Here is a 24238-nt window from a genome sequence, read left to right on the forward strand (position 1 = left end):
TAAATCTCTTCTACAACCTATAAAACTTACCATGAGTAAGAAAAAAAAAATTACGCTAATTCTTTAATATCACCTCTCTTCTTCAAATCTAGTAGGAATAATCTTTACAGGGGAAGAAGGAAAATGAAAATTTTATCACAATACCTCCTCCAAACTCCTCTATCATTAACTGGAGGACACATAGGAGGTAACTGTCCTCTGAGCATGCTTTATTTGCTCTGCCAACGAAGATTAGAACTGGCTATAAGCCTTTAAAATTTAGGAAATGTCCGCCATTTTGATAACTGTGTCACATTCCACCTTAACAACAGTTCCCTGGCCTTGATCTCAGTGAAGATGCTTCTGTTCTCAAATGTGCCACCATGCCAGACTGTTCCCGTTGTCTTACACATGGGCTACATCACTCATGGATGTCACCTGCCTGAAACCTAGCGTTGTGTGTCTGAAACACAGGGATCTCAAACTTCAATGTGAATTGAATAAACCAGAGGGCTTATTAAGACAGAGCCCTTCACTTCTTGTCCATTTCTGATTCAGCAGCACCTTGAACTCGACAGTGTACATTTCTGAAAAGTGTCAGGTGATGCTGATGGTCTTGAGACCGCACTTGGAAAACTTTAGAACTGAATGTAATAGACTAGTACTTAGAGCTGTGATAGACTAGTACTTAGAGCATATTCTTAATGCAATGTTATGTTCCAAGAGAAACTTCCCTAAGGGAACTACACCTCCATTAGTGAGTGCGTTAGTTTGCTAGGACAGCCAAAAGAAAGTACTGCAGACAGTTATTGTTTGTTTCTTAGTTTTAGAGTCTGAAGATTAAAGATTAAAGATCTAAAGGTGCCAGTAAGATTCAGTTCTGGCACTTGCTGGAGAGAGAGAGAAAGAGAGAGAGAGAGAGAATGTAAGAAATCACCCCTTGGGGGAATGGCCATGTAGCAATCCCATCTCCTCCATTCTCTTCTCAGATGTTGGGCATACATGCACATGTTTTTTTTTTTTTGTTTGTTTTGTTTTGTTTTTTGTTTTTTAGACATTTTTGCTATAGGTACCATGTGCTCAACAGAGAGACAGAGAGATAAGGTGGGAAATCACCCCTCCGAGGGATGACCAAGCCACAATCCCTTCTCCTCCATTTTCTTCTCAGGATTGTCAGTAAGCATGCACATGCACCCGGTGTGATTTTTTAAGCTGCTGGGCCCAGGGCTCGAATTGCAGTCAACTGTGTAGGAGTCCAGTGGCTTAACCATTACACCATCAACTAGTTCTGCTCACTTGGCATGATTTTCAAGCCACCTGGTTCAGGACTCTTAACAGTAGTCGTTTGGGAGACCAGAGATGCAACCACTACATATTTGCTTATTCATTTTCAGTTCTCTTTTAAAGTTTATTTATTTCAGGAAAATGAGAGAAAGAAAAATAGAGACAGGCACTTCTAACAAGGTCTTTACACCATGATCCACTTGCAGCCAGCCAGCTGGGATCACAGAATGCAGACCAGAGACCTTGCTGTGTAGGTGCAGTTGCAGAGCACTATGGAACTGCTGCACCCTCAGAAGGCCTGAGATTTGGTTGGAGTGCCTCTCCCTGTGGCTCACAGATGGCTGCCCCTCTTGTTGCCTCTCACCCCTTTGTGCCTGCCTCTCAGGTGTTTCTCATTGTTTTATAAAGACACCAATCTTTCTGGATTAGTGCTCATTCTGATGCATGATTCCCTCTTTAAAGACTTTGTCTTTAGATATGGCCACACTCTGAATTACAAAAGGATGGGACTTCATCATATGCATTGGTCAGGGGAAGCAGCTAGTTAGCCCATATCAATGAGGTTAAATGTATCACAGGAAGTAGAAACTTAATATAAAACTATAATAACTCATTTGTATACAGACTTTAGGCTTCCTTAGCCCCATCCTCTGAGGCAATATCTAAACTTAAAATTCTGTCTAAACATCTGCCTCGTATTTGAAAAATTACCACAAGATAGCAGCTAGTACTGCTGAATTCAGTGTTTCGATTTCTTCTTAGGGACTCCTTCCTCCCTTTTCTTAATATCTGGAACTGTTCATAGCCTCATGGTGTCTTGGTGAGTTTAAAATAGCTTCAGCTGCTCTATGGGATATTTATCCAACATTCCATATACACGAACAAACATAAAGTTAAAAATCAGTAAAACCCCACCATCCGCAAGTCTCTTTCATAAAATTTTGGTGAATATTTTTTTAAAAAACGTAAAAGTGTCCTTCTGTGGGGACCAGCTGGTGATGGTTAAGGCCCAGGACTCCAACCTGGCAACTGTGGTCTGGTGCACATGCGCCCGATCACCAAGAGGAGCATGGAGGAGAAGGGATTGCAATGTGGCCAAATCCCTGGGGAAGAGGGGTGGAGGTGGATTTCTCATTTTCCTTTTCCCTCTCCAGGGAGTCCAGGCACCTTTCTGAAAAGTGTCTCTCCACGTCCTCTTCTCTACTGCCCCTTCTCCTTCCCCTTTCTTACTTCTTTCCTGTTTCCTTCCCAGTCTTTCTCTGAGCAAGAGAGCTCAGGCTATTTTCTTCCTTAGTTTTTCCTAATCAAAAATTACTATGGCATGGTCATATTTTCTGTACATTATACATATTAAGATCATGGACTCTGGAGCCACAGAGCTTAGGTTAGACTCCTTGCTCTCCAAATCTTGGTGATCAGATAGTTCTATTTCCTATTTCATTATGAAAAATTTGATATAATACTTATAAAATGATAGAAATGATGTCATTTAATTTTATAAAATTGTAAGTAAAATCTGGAAAATGTAAAAACAAACATATGGTGTTTTGAGTACATTAAAAATAATATATATGCTTAAGGGAAAAAGTCTGATGGAAACACACAAAAATAATAATTATCATCCTCTGGTAAAGTAAATATTCTTATTGTTTTGCATTTCTAAAATTCCTGTAATTATCAGGAGAAAATAAAGATGACAAAGTTTATAGAGAACTACTTTTTTCTCTTAGTTTTTGGTCTCTTAATCTAATTATGAGCTCGGCAGAAATGTAAACGAACAGTGATATGTAACAGTGAGACACCAGGAGGCTTTTTATTTTTTAAATTTCTTTATGAGCTTGTTTGTTAGTTTCCCTTTATGAATAAGAGTAACAAGTTCTGGGACCAGCAGATGGCATAATGGTTACATTGCTAGATTCCCAGGTAGTCAACCATGATTCAAGTCTTGGATCTGGCTACTTAAAACTCATGCTGGCTTTGTGTGACTGATCCATCCTCCTTGCGGGGGGGAGGGGGGGGGGCCACTTAAAACTCGTGCTGGCTTTGTGTGCCTGATCCATCCTCCTTGCGGGGAGCAGGGGGGGGGGGATTTCTAACTTACTATAGGGCAGTGAGTGCTCGTACCCTATAGTAAAAAATATCTCCAAATTTAAAAAAAATTTAAAAAGAAACAAGCTGTGATGAAAAGTTGCTGGCTTAATGTTAATAGGAGATTCTGTAAGCTTAGTATAAGATATATTCATCACATCCTGTAGATAGTTAATTTTCAATTGGTGTCACTTTTGTTGCTTTTGTCTAAATTTTATGCTCTTTTAAGGCTTAGATGAAAGAAGGTGAAGAATGTGATCTAGGTCCATGTATGTTGTTGAAATGATAGGATTTCAAGGACATGTAAAATCAGACGAGGTATGGTGACGAAAAATAAAACAATAACAATTTCCTAAGGAAACCAATTCTTCGAATATATCAAAGGTCAGAATTAATGCTTTTATATACATTCCCTTCTAATAACTCTGCAAGGCATTTACCATTATGTCACCTCATGGAGAAAAAATGAAATTTCAATGGGGTTAAATGGCCTTCTCAATTTGTAGAGCTTTAGATCTGGAATGCACAGATCTTTTTAACATATGAAGCATTATGTGAAAATCAATGGTTAAGGTCTAAAGCATCTGGATCTGTGACTAAAGTAGCAGTAGACAGCTGTAAGATATATAAAATTACTGAATAATGACAGTGGCAATGAGGAGGAAAAAGAAATTAATGTTACATGATACACGATAGGTGACAACCACCTACCAAACTATTTTTAATTTGGAAACCTCAGCTTCAACAAGTGGATGCATCATCTGATATTTGCTCAATCCAAATTAAAAAATTAAATATAGAAACCAAAACATGCTGTTTTTCTCATTTACTCTCACTGGCTAACTTCTCATAAATTGTAGCAGAAAATCTTGTGACAATTGCCAGAATCAAAATTACCGTGTATCAAAACTTAAGGAGGAAGGAAGGAAGGAAGGAAGGAAGGAAGGAAAGACGGAAGATGGAAGATGGAAGATGGAAGCTGGCAAAAACAGTATGGGAGTGATTCTTACACACATATCCCTGATTACAACTATCACAAGGACTACTGGAATCATGAAGTTTGTTAATATTCTCTACTAGTTATGGGCATTTATTATTGTATACCAGGCACAGTAAAAAGCAGTTTAATTATGTTATAATGACATTAGCCAGTCTTAGAGCTCTTGTATAGATAAGACAACTGAGGCTTACAGAAGTGAAGTCATTGTCACCACCTTCTAGATCTGGAAAGGACAGAGATGAGTTCTTCTGACTATATACACACACAACACACTCACACATACCCACACACTCACACATACCCACACGCAGACACACCTTTCAGTAATATGCTACAATGGGAGGGGGTCATTAAAAGGTGAAATAAAATTAAGTAGGAACCTTTATTCTGAAATAGTAAAAAAGTCCCCAATAACAGTTCAGAATTTTAAAAAGTACTGTCGGAACACCTGATGGATCTTCATAGTAGCCTTGTAAGATAATTGGTAATTGTGGCTATGGAACAGAACTAATCAGGATTCTTTTTCATTTCAATTCAGTCACCTACTGCTGTTACAAATTGTTCTTTATTAGAATTTGGAGCTCGGTCATTCCCTGTTTGCCTGAAATGTACCAACATAAATATGTGAGCTTTCATTTGATTAGGAAGAGTGGCGTGAGAACATTGGCACACCTTGGGATCACCATGGGAACACAAACATATTGAGATCCCTCAACTATATAAAGCAATCCTGCTGGAATATTTGAGATGTGGAAACATGTGGACTGAAAATGTGGGGGTGGGCTTTGGTTCATCTATCTTTAGAACTAATGACTTAGATTTGTGATAGGGCTTATTTTGGTCTTAACCTGTGCTACTTTCACCAAGTTATGACTTGTTTTGTTTTGTTTTGCTTTGCTTTAATTGTCAGAGGATGTGCGTGTGTATGTGTGTGTGTGAGAGAGAGAGGAGAGAAAGCATACCTAATGAAGCTTGGTCACGCCACAATGTCTTTTCTTTCATGTCTCCATCTCATCAGGATTTGTTGCACCTCAAGTATTTTTCAAGCTGCTGGAGCAGAGATCTGAACCATGGTTGGCCATGTGAAATCTGGCTCCCTGTGCATAGAGCTAAACTGCCGTACTCTGAGAACAACCTAATTTTTTTTTGAAAGAGAGATTTTCGCTATAGGGCGCATGCGTTCACCAGACAGAGAGAGACAGAGAGAGACATAGAGACAGAAAGTGAGAAATCACCCCCCAGGAGGGATGGTCATGCCAAAATCCCTTCTCCTCCAGTATCCTCTCGGGATCTCAGGCACGCATGCACACGCGCCCGGCATGAGTTTGAAGACACTGGGTCCGGGACACGAACCGCGGTCGACTACGTGGGAGTCCAGTGAAATAGCCATTACGCTAACTGCTGGTTCCCGACCTAATTTTTTTTTATTAGTTCAATTAATGTTTCTATGAGCGAGAAAGAGAGGCAATACCTTGTGAAAAAAAAAAGAAAGAAAGTAAACAAACAAAAAAAAACTTTAGACAAATATAATTTAACAGAGTTTGAGCAAAGAATAGTTCACAATCAGGCAGTCCTCAGAATTGGCTCTGAGGAACTTCAAGTTTGTGAGTAGTGTGTGGTAGAATAAGATTTATGGAGAAAAAAAGGAAAATGACTTGCAGAAAATGTGTATCACCACCTCTACTTTTACTTGATATATTACTATAGTCTTTCCCAGAAGCCCCATATCAGATGTTCTGTAATGTCTTAGCAGACAGAATTTGGTCATCTTTCCAACTTTAATCTAGTAACATATAATAATGGAATTATCATTGGCATAAAACCATCATAACTTATGTCCTATGGAACCATTTCTAAGCTCATTGTTGCCTTCTGTGTATCTGTAAAGGGGAGACAAATAAGAATTATTTTTGCAAAAAAGTTAAGGGCTTGAACAATGTTCATCAAATCTTTTTTTTTCTTTCTCTATTTTCTTATGATAGAGATTCAAGATTTTGGAAAAAAATGAAATGCTATTAATTTTTTAATAGAGTCAGATGAAGTCTATAAATATACTTGAATGCAAAACATCAATGTATTTTAACTTTAGGTCATATTGAATTATTTTAACATAAAGGAAAACTGAAACATTATCAAAATCAATTTAACCAACTATCAAACAACATCTCTAAAAAGTTGATCTTGAAAAGAAATATGACCTACACAATTAAATGCTTTGACCATTTTGTGTTTAATGAACAAAATATTCCTTTCTTTTTCTTAAGGCAGTCATCTAAACCAAAGATCTAATATAAAGTAAAAGCATCTGTGTAAAACAAAGATGTTTATCCAAAATTCTGAAGCTTCTACATAAGAAAGTAGTGGCAATTCCCACATATTATTGTCAAATGAGACACAACGAATTTATTAATTAATTAATGCTACACTACATTATGACTGATTGCATACTGTTGAACCAAGGTACAGTATAGGAGCTGCTTTCGATCTACAAGTGTAAATAAAAAAAATAAGCACTTTTGATTTAACCAAGCTTTTACAAAATGTGTTTAATTCCATCAGTGTGTTTTGAAGACGGGGTTGCCAGTGTAGAGAATACCGTGTGATTAGGTGATTACCGCAGGCCTGTGGTTCTTAATTATCCATACGAAGGCCAAATGAATCAGTAGTCAAAGAGGGACAATTATCACATTTACAGAAGAACATGACTCTCTAGATGGAGTTTTCTGCAAGCCTCATTTACTATTACAAAGTCAGTGGTAGAACATTTCAATACAAATGAGAATTGAATGATGCAATAAAGGCCAAATGCCATCCATTTGGGGGCTGGAGACAATATGCTAGAATGTCACACATTATTTTCCAAGGTTTATTTTGGCAAATTTTGGGGTATAAAAAATGTAAAAGTTAAAATCAAAATAATAATTTTATTCTGAAAGGCTTAGAGATGGGACTTGGAAGTCCTGGTGCTATAGAGTCCACCAAGATATATTATTTCATTAAGGCACAAGGAAGGAAGGAAGGAAGGTTTAGAAGGGCTGCCAGTTGTAAATTGGGCTCTAGCTGCCTAGCTATAGAGAATATATAGAGGCTGAGATTTTCTATCTGGAGTGGCTATAAAAAGGCAGCCTACAAGTCCCAAATGTCCAGCTGAATAAACTCTCTGTAACAATCGAAACATGTGCATGCAGTTAGAAATCAAAGAGAAATATTGGCTTTTTCTTCTAATAATTATGCTTTGCTATTAATCAAGAGTAATGACTCTCAGCAGCACTATTTTAGTAGCGGTTATAAAGATTAGAAATATAATTGACTCGCTGATGTCTTGGATGTCCAAAAACTTCTCACGAGTCAGTATATTAAATGTCTAATTACAGGCAATGATAATTATTTTTCTGAGACATGTCCCAGCAATATTTCATATTGTAAAAGCAAATAGAAGGCCGAAGTATAGCTACATGACTCATGATGGAAAATAAAAAGCTTATTTTTCTATGAAGCAGATGAACTTTACCAAATACCATTATTGCCCAATGTTGTTTGGCTAATCTTATATTATGCAAAGATGTCTAAATAATACCCAGATGCCAATCATCTCCATTAGATAATTTTAATGATAATGGATAATTTTCATTATCATAACAGAGAAAAAAAAGTGCAAACCTGAGAATCATCCATGAAATCCACCACAATCAAGTTCATAAACAAGGCCAAAAAGAGCTAGCATGAAAGACATTTTATTTATTTATTTATTTATTTATTTATTTGGAGAGATTTTTGTTACAGGACACATGTGCTTGCCAGAGAGAAAGAGGGAGACAGAAAAACAGAAAAAGAGAAATCACCACCTGAGAGGGGATGGCCATGCCACAATCCTTTCTCCTCTATTCTTTTCTCAGGATTTTGGGTACATATGCACATGCAAGTGGCATGAGTTTCAAGCTGCTGGGTCCAATATTCAAACCACGGTCAACCATATAGAAGTCCAGTACCTAAACCACTACACCATCTGCTGGCCTCCAAAGGACATTATTATATAAAGTAATGTATCCCTGACCTGAGAAGAGTACCATCGGGTAAACGTTACAGAAAGTACAGTATTTACATGCTTACATGCTTGTACATTTAGAAAAACAACAAGGGAACTTAAGTCAAGCATGAGAGAAAATGATCCAATTAAGGAGGCTGTAAACATGAAATTATGAGGCTGTTGTCATGATAAGATGGTATGCTGTTTTATAGTAAACTTATTCTTTAAAATAAGTAAGAGTAAAATCTAAAATAATAATAAACAGTATAGTAAATATGTAACCAGTAGCATGAGCATTTACTGTAACTATCAAGCATTTTATATGGTGCATAATTGTATGTGCTATACTTTCATATAACTGGCAGCACAGTAGATTAGTTTACCGGCATCACACAAACACATAAGTATGGGTTAGGCTACGATGTTCACATGGTTACAAATTACAGTATCACTAAGTGACAGAAATTTTACAGCCTTATTCTAATCTTATGGGACTACCTTTGTGTATGTTGTCTGTTCTTATCCCAAATATCATTATGTGGTGCATACATATTCATGTGTTTTATACACACACACACATATGTGTGTGTACACAAATATTTATGTATTTATCAAGGGATAAAAATAGACATTTGAAAAAGCAAGAAATATCTCAGTGTACATGAGAAAACAAGATGTAAATGGAAGAGATGGTGATTTTAAAACCATTTAGATTTTATGTCATCTTGAGTGTGAATTTTTGTGAAATTCATCTACACATATTTTTTCTCTCTTATTTTTCCATCTTTATCGTTATTTATGTATTTCAAATGGATTCAGGATAGCTTAGTCTGGCTCCCTACCCTCCTATCTTATCATATTTGAAGGCCACAGAGTAAACAATTTATGTATGCTTGTTATGTAATTATGACTTCTGTTTTATGCCATTGAACATAATGCACATGTGCATGTGTAACAGTCGTCTAGTTTTGGCAATGAGCCACTATTATCTGTAGCTCCTTTAAGAGAAAGGAGCTTCTGGTTTAGCCAGCATATCCTGCTCTGCTCTGATAGCTAGCCCTGCTCTACTCATCCTTGGTTCAGGATGATGAGACCTGATGGCCTTGGCATGACTTGGTCTTGACTTGGTTCAGCACAGCTCCATGCACTGTCAGCTCCAATAGAAAGAAAATCACTCTGTGAGAGTTTTCCTTACATGTTACAAACTCCAAAAGAGAAGAAGTGCTTTTGAGCACTGTCATGGCTTTGTGAGCCTACTAAGAACTCCGTGAGCTCCCATTAAATTCAGCCAGTAAACAACATTACATCAGTGCCTCACATCTTTTTCCAAATATCTGCATGTCTGTTTGACCCACCCTTTGGAGCATAAAATAAAATCAACTTCTCTGTCATTTTAATTACACCAAAATGTAATTACAACATAAAAATTTTAGTGTAATGAAAACTTACTTGTCAGTCTAGCCAAGCATGTGTCAATTGACTACACCTTCATTGCCATGTGGTTTAAGATTCCATTTTTACAGCTCATTCATCCTTAGTTAAAACAGTAATAGGCTGATCCTACATAGCTGAGTAAGTGGTTCAAGTACCAGACTACGTGACTTGAAAAATACTCCAAGCACATGTACATGTGTGCCCTAGAAGACTGGGAGAGAAGGGATTGCAATGTGATCATAACCTAAGGGGGTGCTTCCTCACTTTCACTCTCTCTCTGTCTCTTTCTGGTGAGTGCACATGCCTGATAGCAAAACTTTTAAAAATAAATTAACTAAATAAGTAAAATCTAAAAAAAATACAGTGTAAATATGTGAATTATTTGTAAATAAGTATATTTATCTATGAATCATTTGGAAATAAGTATATTTATTGATTTTATGAGTATAGCCAGTCCTTTGCTTCTAAGAATTTTGCATCCACAGATTATACCAACTGCAGATTGAAGAACAAATTGATTACATCTGTTCTGAACATGTGCAGAATTTATGTGTGTATGTGTCATTATTTCCTAAACAACACAGTACAGCAATTACTCAATTACTTGCACAGCATTTACATTGTATTAGACGTTATAAATTATCTAGGAATTATTCAAAATATATGGGAGGATGTATGTTGATTATATGCAAATACTAGAACTTTTTGCATATGAAACTTAAATATCAACAAATTTTGAAAACTTTAAGCTATTTTTTTTTAACGGTTTTTCCTATAGGGCGCATGTACTTGCCAGAAAGACAGAGAGAAACAGAGAGACAGAAAGCGAGAAATCACCCCTTGGGGGAATGGCCACGCCGCAATCCCTTTTCCTTCTTTCTCCTCTTGGGATCATTAGGCACACACACACGTGCCTGGCATGAGTTTAAGCCACCAGATCCCAGACTCAAACCGCAGTCGACTACATGGGAGTTCAACGACATAGCCATTATGCTACTGCTGGTCCCCAAACTTTAAGCTATCTTGAAACTAATGCCTGCAGAGACTAAGAGACAATTGTATTTTTTGGAGCATAACTCAAATTAAGTATACATTGTTTGATGTATCTCTTTGTATATATCACAAATTACTGGCTTTTTGAAGCTGGGGAATATGATAGTGTATGCCTTTCATAATCACTTTTATTATTTCTGTTATCAATTAAAAAAAAAGTTTCCTGAATGAAATAAAAGACCTGTTATGATTTGAATATTACATCTCCTTTGAAACCTCATGTTGTAATTTGATACTCAATGAGGCAGTGTCCAGAAGTAGACCTTAGTGGGAAATTTTAGCTTCTGGACACAGATCCCTCTGAATAAATTAAGGCCACTCAACCATAATGGAATGGGTTCTCCCTAATTAATTCCCCTGCACATGGGTTGTTATAGAAGCAAACTGGTTGCTAGGCAAGATGCCGACTCATTGTCTTTGCACTTTCTGTCCATTGGAATCATGAGCCAAATAAATCTCTTTTCTTTATGAATCACCCAATTTCAGATATTTTCTTTCTTTTTTTTTTTTTTTGAGAGGTTTTTGCTATAGGGCGCGTCTGCTTGCCAGACAGAGACAGAGAGATAGAAAGTGAGAAATCACCTTCTCCTCCATTTTCCTCTCAGGATCTTGGGCACGCACGCATGAGTTTAAGCCACTGGGTCCGGGACTCAAAACTCAATCAACTACATGGGAGTCCAGCAACATAGCCATTACGCTAACTGCTGGTCCAGATATTTTCTTATAGTAACACAAGCAGACTAAGACAAGATCTCTTGATTTTATCAAGTAACTTTCCACAAATAAATGACTTTTCTATTGGGTCATCAGGAAAGTCATGAAGCATTTGTATAGAAAAACTTTGAAGGCAACATAAATACTAGGTCACTGAGAAAGTCATGACCTAATATTTATGTTGCCTTTAAACAAGATGATATCAGTCTAAAATATGAAGTCTACTTCAGTTCTGTATAATGAAGTCTTAAACAGTCATCAAATTTAAACCTGACACAACCTTATAAGCCTGGAGAAGAGAGTGAGGACTTGAATGAAATAGGAACACTTTCATGTAACTGGTTTTCTTATAAACTTAAAATGGTGGCACAGATTCTTGGTGAATCCCAAAAATGGTTATTGGCAAAGATCTTTGAATTCTAGTAGCACTTCAGGCTAGCATTTCGTGACCTTGCCCCTTAGTCCTCCTGGTTCCTTTGGTCCTCTCTGACAGTTGGAGTCATGTCCTATCTTGACATTGTCTGTTCAGCCTAAGTCTCTCTCTCAGACTCTCTCTCATTCTTTCTTTCTCTTCCTCTCGGTATGCACTTAATGTTAAAAACAAAAACAAAAACAAACCCCAAAGCCTCATCCTATAAACTATCTATCATGGGAAGGACTTCCCATTCCTAAAGAAATCAACCCTTCACTTATGAATGCTGAAGACAGTATGGGACATGGGTGGAGGGAGGTGGAGGGGTGACAGGAAGACTATAGAGGATAGCAAGAGAACAAGTAGAGAGGCATGACATTAGTGGGACACAGAAATGGTTTATTAACTGTTGATGATAACATATATAGTAATCTTAGCTGAACTGGTCTGAGAAGTATTTCATGGTTGGTAAATTCTCTTTACAAGCCAAATGATATATAGTGGTTGAATGTTTAAAAAATAAAGATAATAAATAATAATAATCTGAAAAAAATGATGAAAAGCTATTTGATGATGCTGTGAATAGTAATGTATTTGTCTTGACTGATATGCATGTTAACCATGCTGGAAAAATAAATATAGTACATTCTAAAGATATATGTGATTCAATGTAAGATCGTAAAGATTATAATAGTAAATAAAATTAAATAATAAAAAAATCTATCCTTCGCTTTGCCCTCAGGAAGGGAAAAATTCTGGACCATAATGTGTGCAAACTAGGAATCTGCAAAAGAAAACTTCTTCTAGTCATCGTCAACCTCAACTCTATTGTTTCATGTAGGTGATAGATCATTGGTCAAACTATCTCTTCAGTGTCCAGCACATCCTGGCCATCTGATTTACCACCCTGTTTTAGGATTCAGAGGTACCTGGTGTGATGTCAATTTTCTTCATTCTCCAGGGCCATCAGCTAACAAGGTTTATTTTGTTAACATTTTTTAATATTAAATTGATGAATATATTGTCACGCTATTATATATGATAGGAACTCTGCTAGGAACTTTTAAATGCTAATTTAATTATCATAACATCCTTATAGTAAGTACTATTAAGATTCTTCTGTAGATGATGAAAATAAAAGATATGAGATTTTTCAGAACTCATTCAAGGTTAAACCACCTGTAAATAGCAGAGATGAGATTAGACCTCAGGGTTTTAACCAATCTCATAAAAATTAAAGAGATTTGACATAACATCTTTCCAATGCTTCTTGTATGACAGGCATTGTTAGAGTCTTTCACATTTAGTTATTCACTTAATCTCACAAGTATGCAAAAAGAGTTATGATTCCCATCTATGGAGAAAATGAGAGTGATTTTACTCACTTTCCAAGGTCATAAAGTACATAATTGTACAACCAGAGAAAGATATTTTTTATTATAAAACGTGTGCACATTCAATTACACAATTCTGCCTTCTGGCAATTATGTCTCGTTTACTTTGCTGCAAATCCTGCCTATTGCCTTAGGCTTTTGTGCAATCGACTGCGTTTATTAAAGTGGGTAGGCAGAGGTTTTCTGTGACATGATTCATGCAAAAGCAGCAGCACTCATTAGTTTATTCACAATACCAATAATTAATTTAGAACTCTATCAAGCACGGTGGAAATAGGTGTATTATAATATGGCATTCTATTGACCTTGATTGGGTCCCACTCCTGTGGCAGGAAGAGACACTAAAATAATTGCTACATAATGCTAAAAAAGATCCCATAGAATTTATAACAATTACAACATGCTGTAGAAGCATTGAGGGAGGGCAATTAGAATGAAACTAGTATTAGAGGTGAGATGAAGAAATGAAAAGCAAACAGGCCAGACCAGGAAAAGAACAAAGGGCGAGACATTGGGAAATAATGAGTGTAAATATGAAATTATGAGTGATTTGTTTACACCGTGGCATCAAGCACATGAAAAGATGACAACACTGATTCGTTGTCATGAATGCGATCAGAGTTCTGCAGAATGAGGTGAAAGATTAGGCAGGTGTATAGCAGTCTCTGCACTCTCTTTTCAAAGCCTCGGGAAGGGCCCTCAGGTCATGTTCACATGGACTGGGTGTTCGAACTTTGAAAAAAAATAGATAATAGACTAGGGTAGTTTTAGATTTACGGAAAGATTCAGCAAATAATACAGAAAGTTCCCATATACCCGCTGTCTTCTAGCCCTCAACCAAATACAGAAACTTTACTATTAATATCTTGCATTAGTTTGTTACATTCATTATCACTGGTGAACAAATACTGATACATTGTGGTAAATTAAAGTCCCCAGTTTAAAACAGGGCACACGGTTTGTGCTTTACAGCTAAGTTGGTTTTGATCAATGCATAATACCATGTTCCAGGAGATTGTGCAGAGTAGTTTCACAGTCCTGAAAAACCTCTGTGCTTCACCTGTTTATGCCTTTCCTCTTCTCCCCTAGAACTCCAGCAACCACTGATCTTTTATTTTTATGTGTCTACACTTTTGCCTTTTCAGGATATTGTATAGTTGAAATTATACAGCATGTAACCTTTGCAAAATGTTTTTATTTTTTTTCGCTTAGTAATATGCATTTAAGATTCTTTCATGTCTTATGGTGTCTTAATAATTTCTTTTACTATGGAATACTATTTTATTGTCTAGATATATCACTGTACAATTTATTTCCCCATTCACTTACTGAAGGATATCTTAGCTATTTGTAGGTTTTGGCCATGATCAAGAATGTTGATATAAATATTCAAGTGCGGGGTTTATATGGACTTCAGTTTTCAACATATTTTGGTAACATCTAGGAAGTATAATAAATGAAACATAGAGTAAAACTATGTTTAAATTCATAAGAAACTTCCAAGATGTCTTTCTAAAGAACTGTATCATTTTGCATCACTACTAGCAACGAATGAAACAAATCAAGGTGAAAAATGGATAAGCCGATTAAGTGACACAGAACTGGAGGATTGTCTGTTAATGATAAAGTGTATGATGTCTTTAACTGGACTAGTGTGCAGTGTATTCATGCTGGTATAATTCATTTTACAAGCTATGGTGATGTATAGTGTTGGAATGTAAAATAAATTTTAAAATAATTTAAAAAATAATAGTTAAAAAAAAGAAATTTCCTATTGCTCTGCACCTTCACCATCATTTGGTGTGGTCAGTTTCAGGAAGTTTGGCTATTCAGTTTTTTTAAAAACAAGAGATATTTTTTGCTATAGGGCATGTGCACTCACCAGAGATGCAGAGAGAGACAAAGAGATAGAAAGCAAGGAATCAGCCTCAGCGAGGATGGCCATGCTGCAATCCCTTCTCCTCCATTCTCCTTTCAGGATTTTGGGCATGCACACACATGTGCCTAGTGTGGATTTTAAGCTGCTGGATCCAGGATTCAAACTGTGGTTGACTATGTGGGAGTCCAGCAATGTAACCATTATAACATAGGCTGGTCCCTAAGTTTAGCTATTCTAATACATGTGTAGCAGTAGCTCATTGTTAAATTTGTAATTCTCTAATGATGTATCATATGATGTTGAGTATCTTTTCATACATCTCCTCTATTGAAGCATCTTTTCACATTTTCCTTCTGTTTTTCAATGAGATTGTTTATTGTTATAAGTGTCCTTTGTATATTTGGGATAATAATCTTTGGTCAATTATGTGTTTTGCAAACAATTTCTTGTAGCCTGTGGCATGTCTTCATTACTTTAACAGTATCATTTTGCAGAACAGAAAATTTGAATTTTATTGAGTCCCAAATTATTATGCTTCTTTCTTTCATAGATTGTGCTGTTAATGTTTTAGCTGAACACTCATCCCTGGACACCAGATCACCTAGATTTTCTGCTATGTATGCTATTTCTTAGAAGTTTTATAAATCTGCAATTTGCATTTTGGTTTGTAATCCATTTTGAACCAATTTTTGTTTACAGTGCAAGGTCTATGTCTAGATCATTACTTTTTTTTTAAATTAGATGTCCAGTTCTTCCAGCACACTTTTTAGACATTTTTTCTCTCCTAAAAATAAGAGAGATGAAAAGGGAGAGAGAGAAAGAGAGAGACAGAGAAACTCCAACAGGTAAATGTTGTGATCCACCCACAGCTTCATCCCACCCTGCATCGTGGGGCATGTATGGGCCTGTCATACTCAGGAAGGTTTGCATATGTGAACCAGGCACCCTCTGAAATGGATCAGCTTCTTAGAGCTTCACAGTTTATAGCTACGACAGCATCCATGCTCTCTGTCCCACCACAGTGCTCTAAAAGACTATTTGTTCATCATTGAATGGACTTTGGTCCTTTGTCAAAAATCAGTTGACTATAATTGTGTGGACCTGTCTCTGGACTATCTAACTGTTCTATTGATCTATTTGTCTACTTTTTTTTGTCCATACCAAGTCTGCCTTGATTACTCTAGCTTTAAAGTAATTCTTTGTTGAGTTTGATATTTTCTATGCAAACAATCATGGCATTTATGAACAAAAACAGTTTTATTTCTTCTTCCACTGTCTGGGTGCTTTGTGTTTGATCTTTTCTTATTGCATTTGCAAGGTCTTTTGGTATGTTGCATAGAAATGATAAGAGAGTACACTTTTGTCTTTTTGCAAATCTTAGAAGGAAAGGATCTGCTTCTCCCATTCATCATAATTTTAGCTGGAAAATTTTGACATTCGTTATCAAGTTGAGAAGGTTTTCCTCTGTTCCTAGATTGCCAAGACTTTTTATCATGAATGGTTGCTAATTGTTTTCAAGTGCTTTCTCTGCCCTTATTGAAGTGATATGATTTTTCTTCTTTACTTATTGATGTGATTGATTAGATTAATTAATTTTTGCATTTGAATTAAGTGTATACAGCTGGAATAAATTCCACTTGTTCAATTATATAGCTCTTTTTATGAAATGATGGGTTTAATTTACTAATACTTTGTTTAGGATTTTTGCATCCATGTTCCCAAGAGATAACTGAGACAGTTTTATTTGCTTGTTTTTTTCCTGCAATATTTTTAGTTGGTTTTGATATTACGATAATGGTCTCAGAGGGTGAGTTAAAAAGTACCTTTCTCTGCTATATTTTCAGGAATTATTGTAGGTGATTGGTGTTCTAATTTATTATGTAAATGTTCTGTAGGCTGCACCAGTAAAATCATCTATCTCTGGATTTTTTAATTGTAAATTTATTAATTATCGATTAACGTTTTTCCCCAAAAGTTTATTCTATTTGTTTTATTAATGAGAGACAAAGAGACAGACAGAAACAGAGATATAATCAACCTTCTCAAGGCCTTGTTGGTTTTTTTTTTTGGGGGGGGGAGGGAGTGTTTTTGCTATAGGGCACATATGCTTGCCAGAAAGACAGAGAGAGACAGAGAGACAGAAAGCAAGAAATCACCCCTCCCCAGGGGGATGGTCATGCCACAATCCCTTCTCCTCCATTCTCCTCTCGGGATCTCGAGCATGCTCGCATACAAGCCTGGTGTGAATTTAAGCCACTGGGTCCAGGACTCAAACCATGGTTGACTCCATGGGAGTCCAATGACATAGCCATTACAGAAACTGCTGGTCCCAGGGCCTTGTAACTCTCCTGCCCCAGCCTCCCAGCCAGCCAGGATTGCAGGCATGTCTGACATGACCAATGAGTTAGGTCAGTCTGGAATCCAAACCTGGGCCTTCCACATGGCTCTATCATGATGTGACAACACCCTAATACCTATGACATGCTCTGAGACTAATCATTGATTCATCTTTTTTAATACATATTGAAATATTCAGGTTAATTTTTATACTGTTTATATTGATTTTTAAGGTTTTTTTGTTTTTTCTTTAGAGTGCATGTGCTTGCCACAGAAAGAGAGAGACAGAGACAGTGAGAGGAAAAGTGAGAAATCACCCTTGGTGGGGGAGGAGGGTGGCCAAGCTTCAATCCCTTCTCTTCCATTCTCTTCCTGGGTTGTGGGCATGCATGCACACACACCTGGCATGGGTTTTCAAGCCACTGGGTCGGGGACTCAAACCGCAGTCAGCCTCGTGGGAGTCCAGCAACGTAACCACTACACCACCTGCTGGCCCCACTAACTTGATTTTTAAAGAATGTAGCCTTTGTAGTTTGTCCATCCTGTTCTAGTCCATTCTGTTGCTAGTAACAGAAATGCTTGAGTCTGGGTTACGTAAGAGAACAAAGACTTATTTGGCTTGTGGTTTTAGAGGCTGAGAAATCCTAAAACATGGTGCCAGTCTCTGGTGAGTTCTCCTACATGTATTCCAGCATAGTGAAGGCCAGGAGCTCCACAGAGCAGTGCTTGTCTCAGGCTGTTTCATTCTCTTTTCTTATAAATACATCAAAACTCAATCACGGAGGCATTCCTCTGATGCCTAGTCACTTCTCTTTTTCTTTATTTCTTGTTTTTCTTTTTTTTTTTTGAGGGAGAGATTTTTGCAATATGGCTTATGCACTCACCAGAGAGACAAAGACAGACATAGACAGAAAGCAAAAAAATCATCCCCTTGTTGGAGGGTGGCCACGCCACAATCTTTTCTCCTCCATTCTTGTCTTGGGATTTGGGCTTGCACACACACACACACACACAAGCCCAATATGAGTTTTAAGCCACCAGGTCTAGGATCTGTGATTGACTACATAGGAGACCAGTGACATAACCATTATGCCATCTACTGGTCACTTCTCAAAGGCATCATCTTTTAATACTAAAATCAGATTAAGATCCTCTTAATACCTTCACATTACAGTCAAATTCTAACACATCAATTTGTGGGGTTGCATATAAATAGGGACTTTTTTTTTCTCCCCTGATATCTATCCCCTTTCAAATTTCCTTTACTGTGAGTAGCACTGGAGTGAGCTAGGTGGTTCCAAAAACTTATTTTGGGTAGAATCTGTGTATTATTGATGTGGGTTTCAGTTAATTCAACATTTAATGAATTGTGGATGGCTGTCTCAGGTGGTGATCATCTACTTTCAGGTAGTCTGTGGGAAATTCTCATCATGACTTCGGCAAAACTGAAAGTGGTAGTTTAAGTTCTCATTGACATCTAGTCAAAACCTAAAGTTCTGGGACCAGCAGTTAGCATAATGGCTATGTATCTAGACTCCCATGTAGTCAACCGTGGTTCACGTCCTGGATCCAGTGGCTTAAACTCACATCTGGCACATGGGCATGCATGCCCAAGATCCCGAGAAGAGAATGGAGGAGAAGGGGATGCTGCATGGCCAGAGGGGTGATTTCTTGCTTTCTGTCTCTCTGTCTCTCTCTGTCTTTCTGGCAAACGCACGCACCCTTTAGCAAAAACGTCTCCAAAAAAAAAAAAATCTAAAGTTCTATCTTATCAGAAAGATACAAGAGTACAAATATAAAACATTACACTATTTTCATGGAAATAATGTAAAATTAAATTTATTAGAATCTTTATGATTGGCACATAAATTTGCAATAATAACAGTGCAGCAAGCACATAAATGTGCCAAGTTATAAATATCTTAACCCAACTGACAATCCTTAGCAAATCATTTATCAGTTATGCTAATGAAAATATAAATTATCAGAACAATGTTATGAAATTATTTTCCTAGGAAAAGTATACTGAGATATGTTCAAAAATATCCAAATGTATATTAAAAATACAGGAAATTATGGTATTAGAAAATTGTTTGTTTTGGAGAGTTTTTTTTCTATAGGACACATGCACTAGCCAGAGAAGTAGAGCAAGAATGACAGAAAGTGAGAAATCACCCTCCAGGGGGGATGGCCACACCACAATCCCTTCTCCTCCATGCTCCTCTCAAGATTTCAGGCATGCACACACATATGCCTGGCATGATTTTTAGTCCACCAGGTCCAGGACTCAAATCACACAGTCAGCCACATGAAAGTCCAGAGCCATAACCCTGCTGGTCCAGAAGATAGTTTGTGACAATATTATATTACTGACTAAAATCAGGGTACTTGTCTTTAAGAAAATATACATATTGTATTGTGCCTTTTTCTCTTTATAAAACACTATCATATGGAATTCCGTATTCATAGCTTTGCATTTTTTATTCTCTAAGAGGGTTCAAGGTCCGGATGGTAGTGTAGTAAAATATGCTCTGTGAGTCTGACCCATGCGGGAGAGCTGTTGACTTACAGCCCTGAGTATGCTGGATGTTAGTGTGCCCATTATCTGAGCTGGCAGAAGATGCAGGTGGATCATGTCATCAGGACTGTCAGAGCCACTGCCTCTCTGTCTTTCTCTCTCTATTTACAAATTATATACAATTGATAAATGATGTAAAATTGAGTTTCTATAAAACTTCGACCTACTACTGCTTCTGAGTCCATTTATGAGGTGCACATATATATTCAATTATATTTTGAACTCTCATGAGTTGAACCTTTTCCAATGACATATTTTTAATGCCAATGAACACTTTCTGCTCAGATAACTACAATCATTTTAGCTTTTTAAAACTTATTTCCACTGCTTGTTACATACTTTCCATCTCTTAATTTGAAATATTTTAGGACGGGTGTTTTTAGGAAATAGTATATTACTGGCCATGCTTTTTCTTCTGCATTCTCAAACTCTACATTTAGCTGGACTATTTCATCCATCTGATTTACTATCTTACTGCGTATATACCATTATGACTACTTTCTTACCTATTCTATGCTGCTTTTTCTTTGTTTTCCTGTAGAGAGTTGAAATGTGTTGCAACTAGGTGCCAAGATCCTACATCCGCTTGTATTGGAATCCCTCTCAATGTTCTTTTAGTGACTAAGCGTGTGGTGGTTGTAAAGGGTGACTGTCATTGATATGAGAATCTTGCCATCAGAAATGTGACCTGCATGTCTATTTTTTTTTTTTTAGACTGTGAAGAGACTTTGCCCAGCACGATAGCATGAAATACACCTCAGTGCAGCCCAGTCGAGATCACATACACATCCTCGCCAACAGATAATAGACCTTATCTGTGTCCCACAAGTGTCTTATCTCTCCATTTCTTAAATGTACTGGCATTGGCGACTCACAATCTATAGAAACCACTGAAAGTGGCATGGTGGGCCTTTGAAGCTGAGGCAACAGGCCCTGTGGCTTCCTCGTGGCTATCCTGAGAAGCTTGCTCTTTGGCAAGTTTGCTGCACCTCTCCTAAGACCACCACATTGGAGAAGCAGCTGTCAACCACCAGCCTGTTGGTAGTCAACTGGCATGAATTGCCAGGCCAACAAACCATCACATGAATCTAGTCTCAATCAGCAGGTAAGAGCAGCTGAAATAATTTTTCTGTGTTCAAAAGATCTATAGTTACATTTGGCTTCTCATTTCTGTAAATTCCCCTTTTAAAAAAAATTGTTCTTTTTCCGTATTCACGACAGAGTATGTGCACAAGCACGTTGAGTGTGAGAGAGAAAGCACCTTTCACGGTGTCTGGTCACGTTGTCTTCCAGTTCTCCAGTCTGGGGGGTCCTGGGCTCTCTTGTTCATACCCAGCACTATTCAGGCTTAGTGGGCTGGGGATTGAAACCACGGAAGCCATGTGGAATCTGGCTTCTCCTGAGCAGCTCATTGTGTTATGGAGCCAGCCCTGAAAATTTTCTTTTAAGATTACATTTGGCTGAGGTTATGATTGGTGAATTCTCTGTCATCATTTCATTGTTTCTGTTAGAAATTGTTTTGACTTGTTTAAGTTCATTCTTTTTTTGGGGGAGAGGTTTTTTCGCTATATGGCACGTGCGCTTGCCAGACAGACAGAGAGAGACATAGAGACAGAAAGCGAGAAATCACCCCCCAGGGGGGATGGTCACGCCGCAATCCCTTCTCCTCCATTCTCCTCTCGGGATCTTGGACACACACGCACATGTGCCTGGCGTGAGTTTTAAGCCACCGGGTCCTGGACACGAACCACAGTCGACTACGTGGGAGTCCAGCGACATAGCCATTACACTAACTGCTGGTTCCCTTTAACTTCATTCTTGAAGAACATCTTGATGGCACAGAGAATTCTAAGACGGCACTTTTTCTTTTAAGTAATGAAGATAGCTTTCCATTGTGAGCAGGTTTCCAATGTCTCTGATGAAGAGTCCATGCAAATGAAAGGATTACTTTAAAAGTACAGAGTCTTTTCTCTTGCAATTTCACTACGATGAGTCTGTTTATAGATTTATAATTATTCATCTCAAGCTCCCTTGATTTGGTAACTTATGGGATAGGTGTCTTTCAGAAATTCCAGAGAAAAATCTTTGCTATTACCATTTCATCCACTGTTTTTCTCTTATGTTCATTTTGAAAAAATTTCTTCCATTCCTAAATGTATATGTATGTATATACATATATATAAATATATACGCACACATATGTGTGTATATATTATCTAAAATAGTAATACTGTTATACTATAATACACATTTATACATGCATGGACATATATATGATGTTAATTTGAATTTAATTTTATATTTAAAGTTAGATATTATATTGTAAATTTCTATAATTATTATTACTGATTCTTTTTATTTTTTATTACTTATCCATTTTAGCTTTATTTATTTATGTTTTATTGTCAGAATACACATGCACTTGCTAGACAGAGAGAAAGAAACGCAGAGAGAAAGTACCCCTCAATGGAGTGTGGTCATACCCTCAAGACTTTTTCTGTATCCTGTAAGGATTTAGGCACTCGCTCATATGCACTCAGCATGTTGTTCTTTTTCTTTTTCATGTTTTTAAGAATTATTTTTTATTTAATTTTTAAAAATGTATTTGTTTTAATTTGACCAGTAAGGAACAGAACAAAAAAGAGAGAAAAAGAGGGAAAGTGAGAAAACAAGCCACCAGGTCTGGGACTCAAACCACTGTCAGCCATCCAGCGCCCTTAACCACTGCCCCACCTGCCAGCCCCAAACATGTTTTCCAAGTGTCTAGGTCTGGGATTTAAAGTGCAATTGACTATGAAATCTCTATCTCCTTATGCATAGTTCTCAATTTCTTTTCTTTCTTTCTTTTTTTTTTTTGGAGAGGTTTTTGCTATAGAGCACGTGCACTCGCCAGACAGACAGAAAGAGACAGAGAGACAGAAAGCAGGAAATCACCCCCCAGGGGGGATGGCCACGCTGCAATCCCTTCTCCTCCATTCTCCTCTCGGGATCTTGGGCATGCACGCACACGCGCCTGGAGTGAGTTTAAGCCACTGGGCCCAGGACTCAAACCGCAGTCGACTACGTGGAAGTCCAGTGACATAGCCATTACGCTAACTGCTGGTCCTCATAGTTCTTAATTTCTATGTTACGAGGCTGGTACCATTGATCCTTTAATAAATCTAGTCTCACTATTTTCAGTTTTAGGTAAATTTAAACTTTATTTTTCACTTCCACAAACATTAGTATGCCCTGTCATTATTTTTATTCATTAATTCTAAAAACCAGCTGGTCTTTGAGTTCTTTTATCTTGTCTCCCGTTCATATTGTTTCTAGCTTCTGTTGATGTGTGCTTGATAACCCTTAATTATTTGTTTAATCATTTATTTAGGAGTTAAGTTTGGAAATAATGTGAGACCTTGGACAATTTTCTATGGCCACAGAATACACTTAAACATTGTTTCTACACTGTTGGTCTCTTTGAATAATTGCAGAGGTAGAAGGGAAAATCCCCTTTGAAGAAAGGAAAACATGTTTTCTGCATTTGGGAGAAATTGAACTTCATTTATCCTGGTCAAGAAGTCTACCAGAAGCTTACTACTTCTCTCCATAACTGGTTTTTGTTTGTTTGTTTGTTTAGTTAGTTCATTTTGATTTTGTTGTTTGTTTGATCATAGGGTGTGCATGAAAAGAGAGAAAGATAAAGTGAGAAATCATCCCCTAGGGGTGAGAGCCAGATTACAATCTGCTCTCCTCTATTCTCCTTTTGGGATTTTAGGCATGCATGCACATGTGCCCAGACATATTTTCCAAGCCAGGAGGTATGGGGCTTATACTGTGGCTTAGGTTATGCAGGATTCAGCTGCCTTAACCACCATAAAAACCTCTCAGATATATTCCTTGACTTGTGAGGGACCTTAGGAAAAATCTTAGTGGTACAAACCCAGAGAAATGGTTCAATTAACCAGTTAAGCTTTACAAAAGAGATGGTCCATGCTTCAGATGTTGTTTTGTAGTTTTGTTTGGGTTTTATTTGTTTGTCTTTCTGTCTTTCTTTCTTTCTTTCTTTTGAGAGATTAA

The sequence above is a fragment of the Tupaia chinensis genome, unplaced genomic scaffold (assembly GCF_000334495.1).
Source record: "Tupaia chinensis unplaced genomic scaffold, TupChi_1.0 Scaffold000405_1, whole genome shotgun sequence".
Lineage (NCBI taxonomy): Eukaryota > Metazoa > Chordata > Mammalia > Scandentia > Tupaiidae > Tupaia > Tupaia belangeri.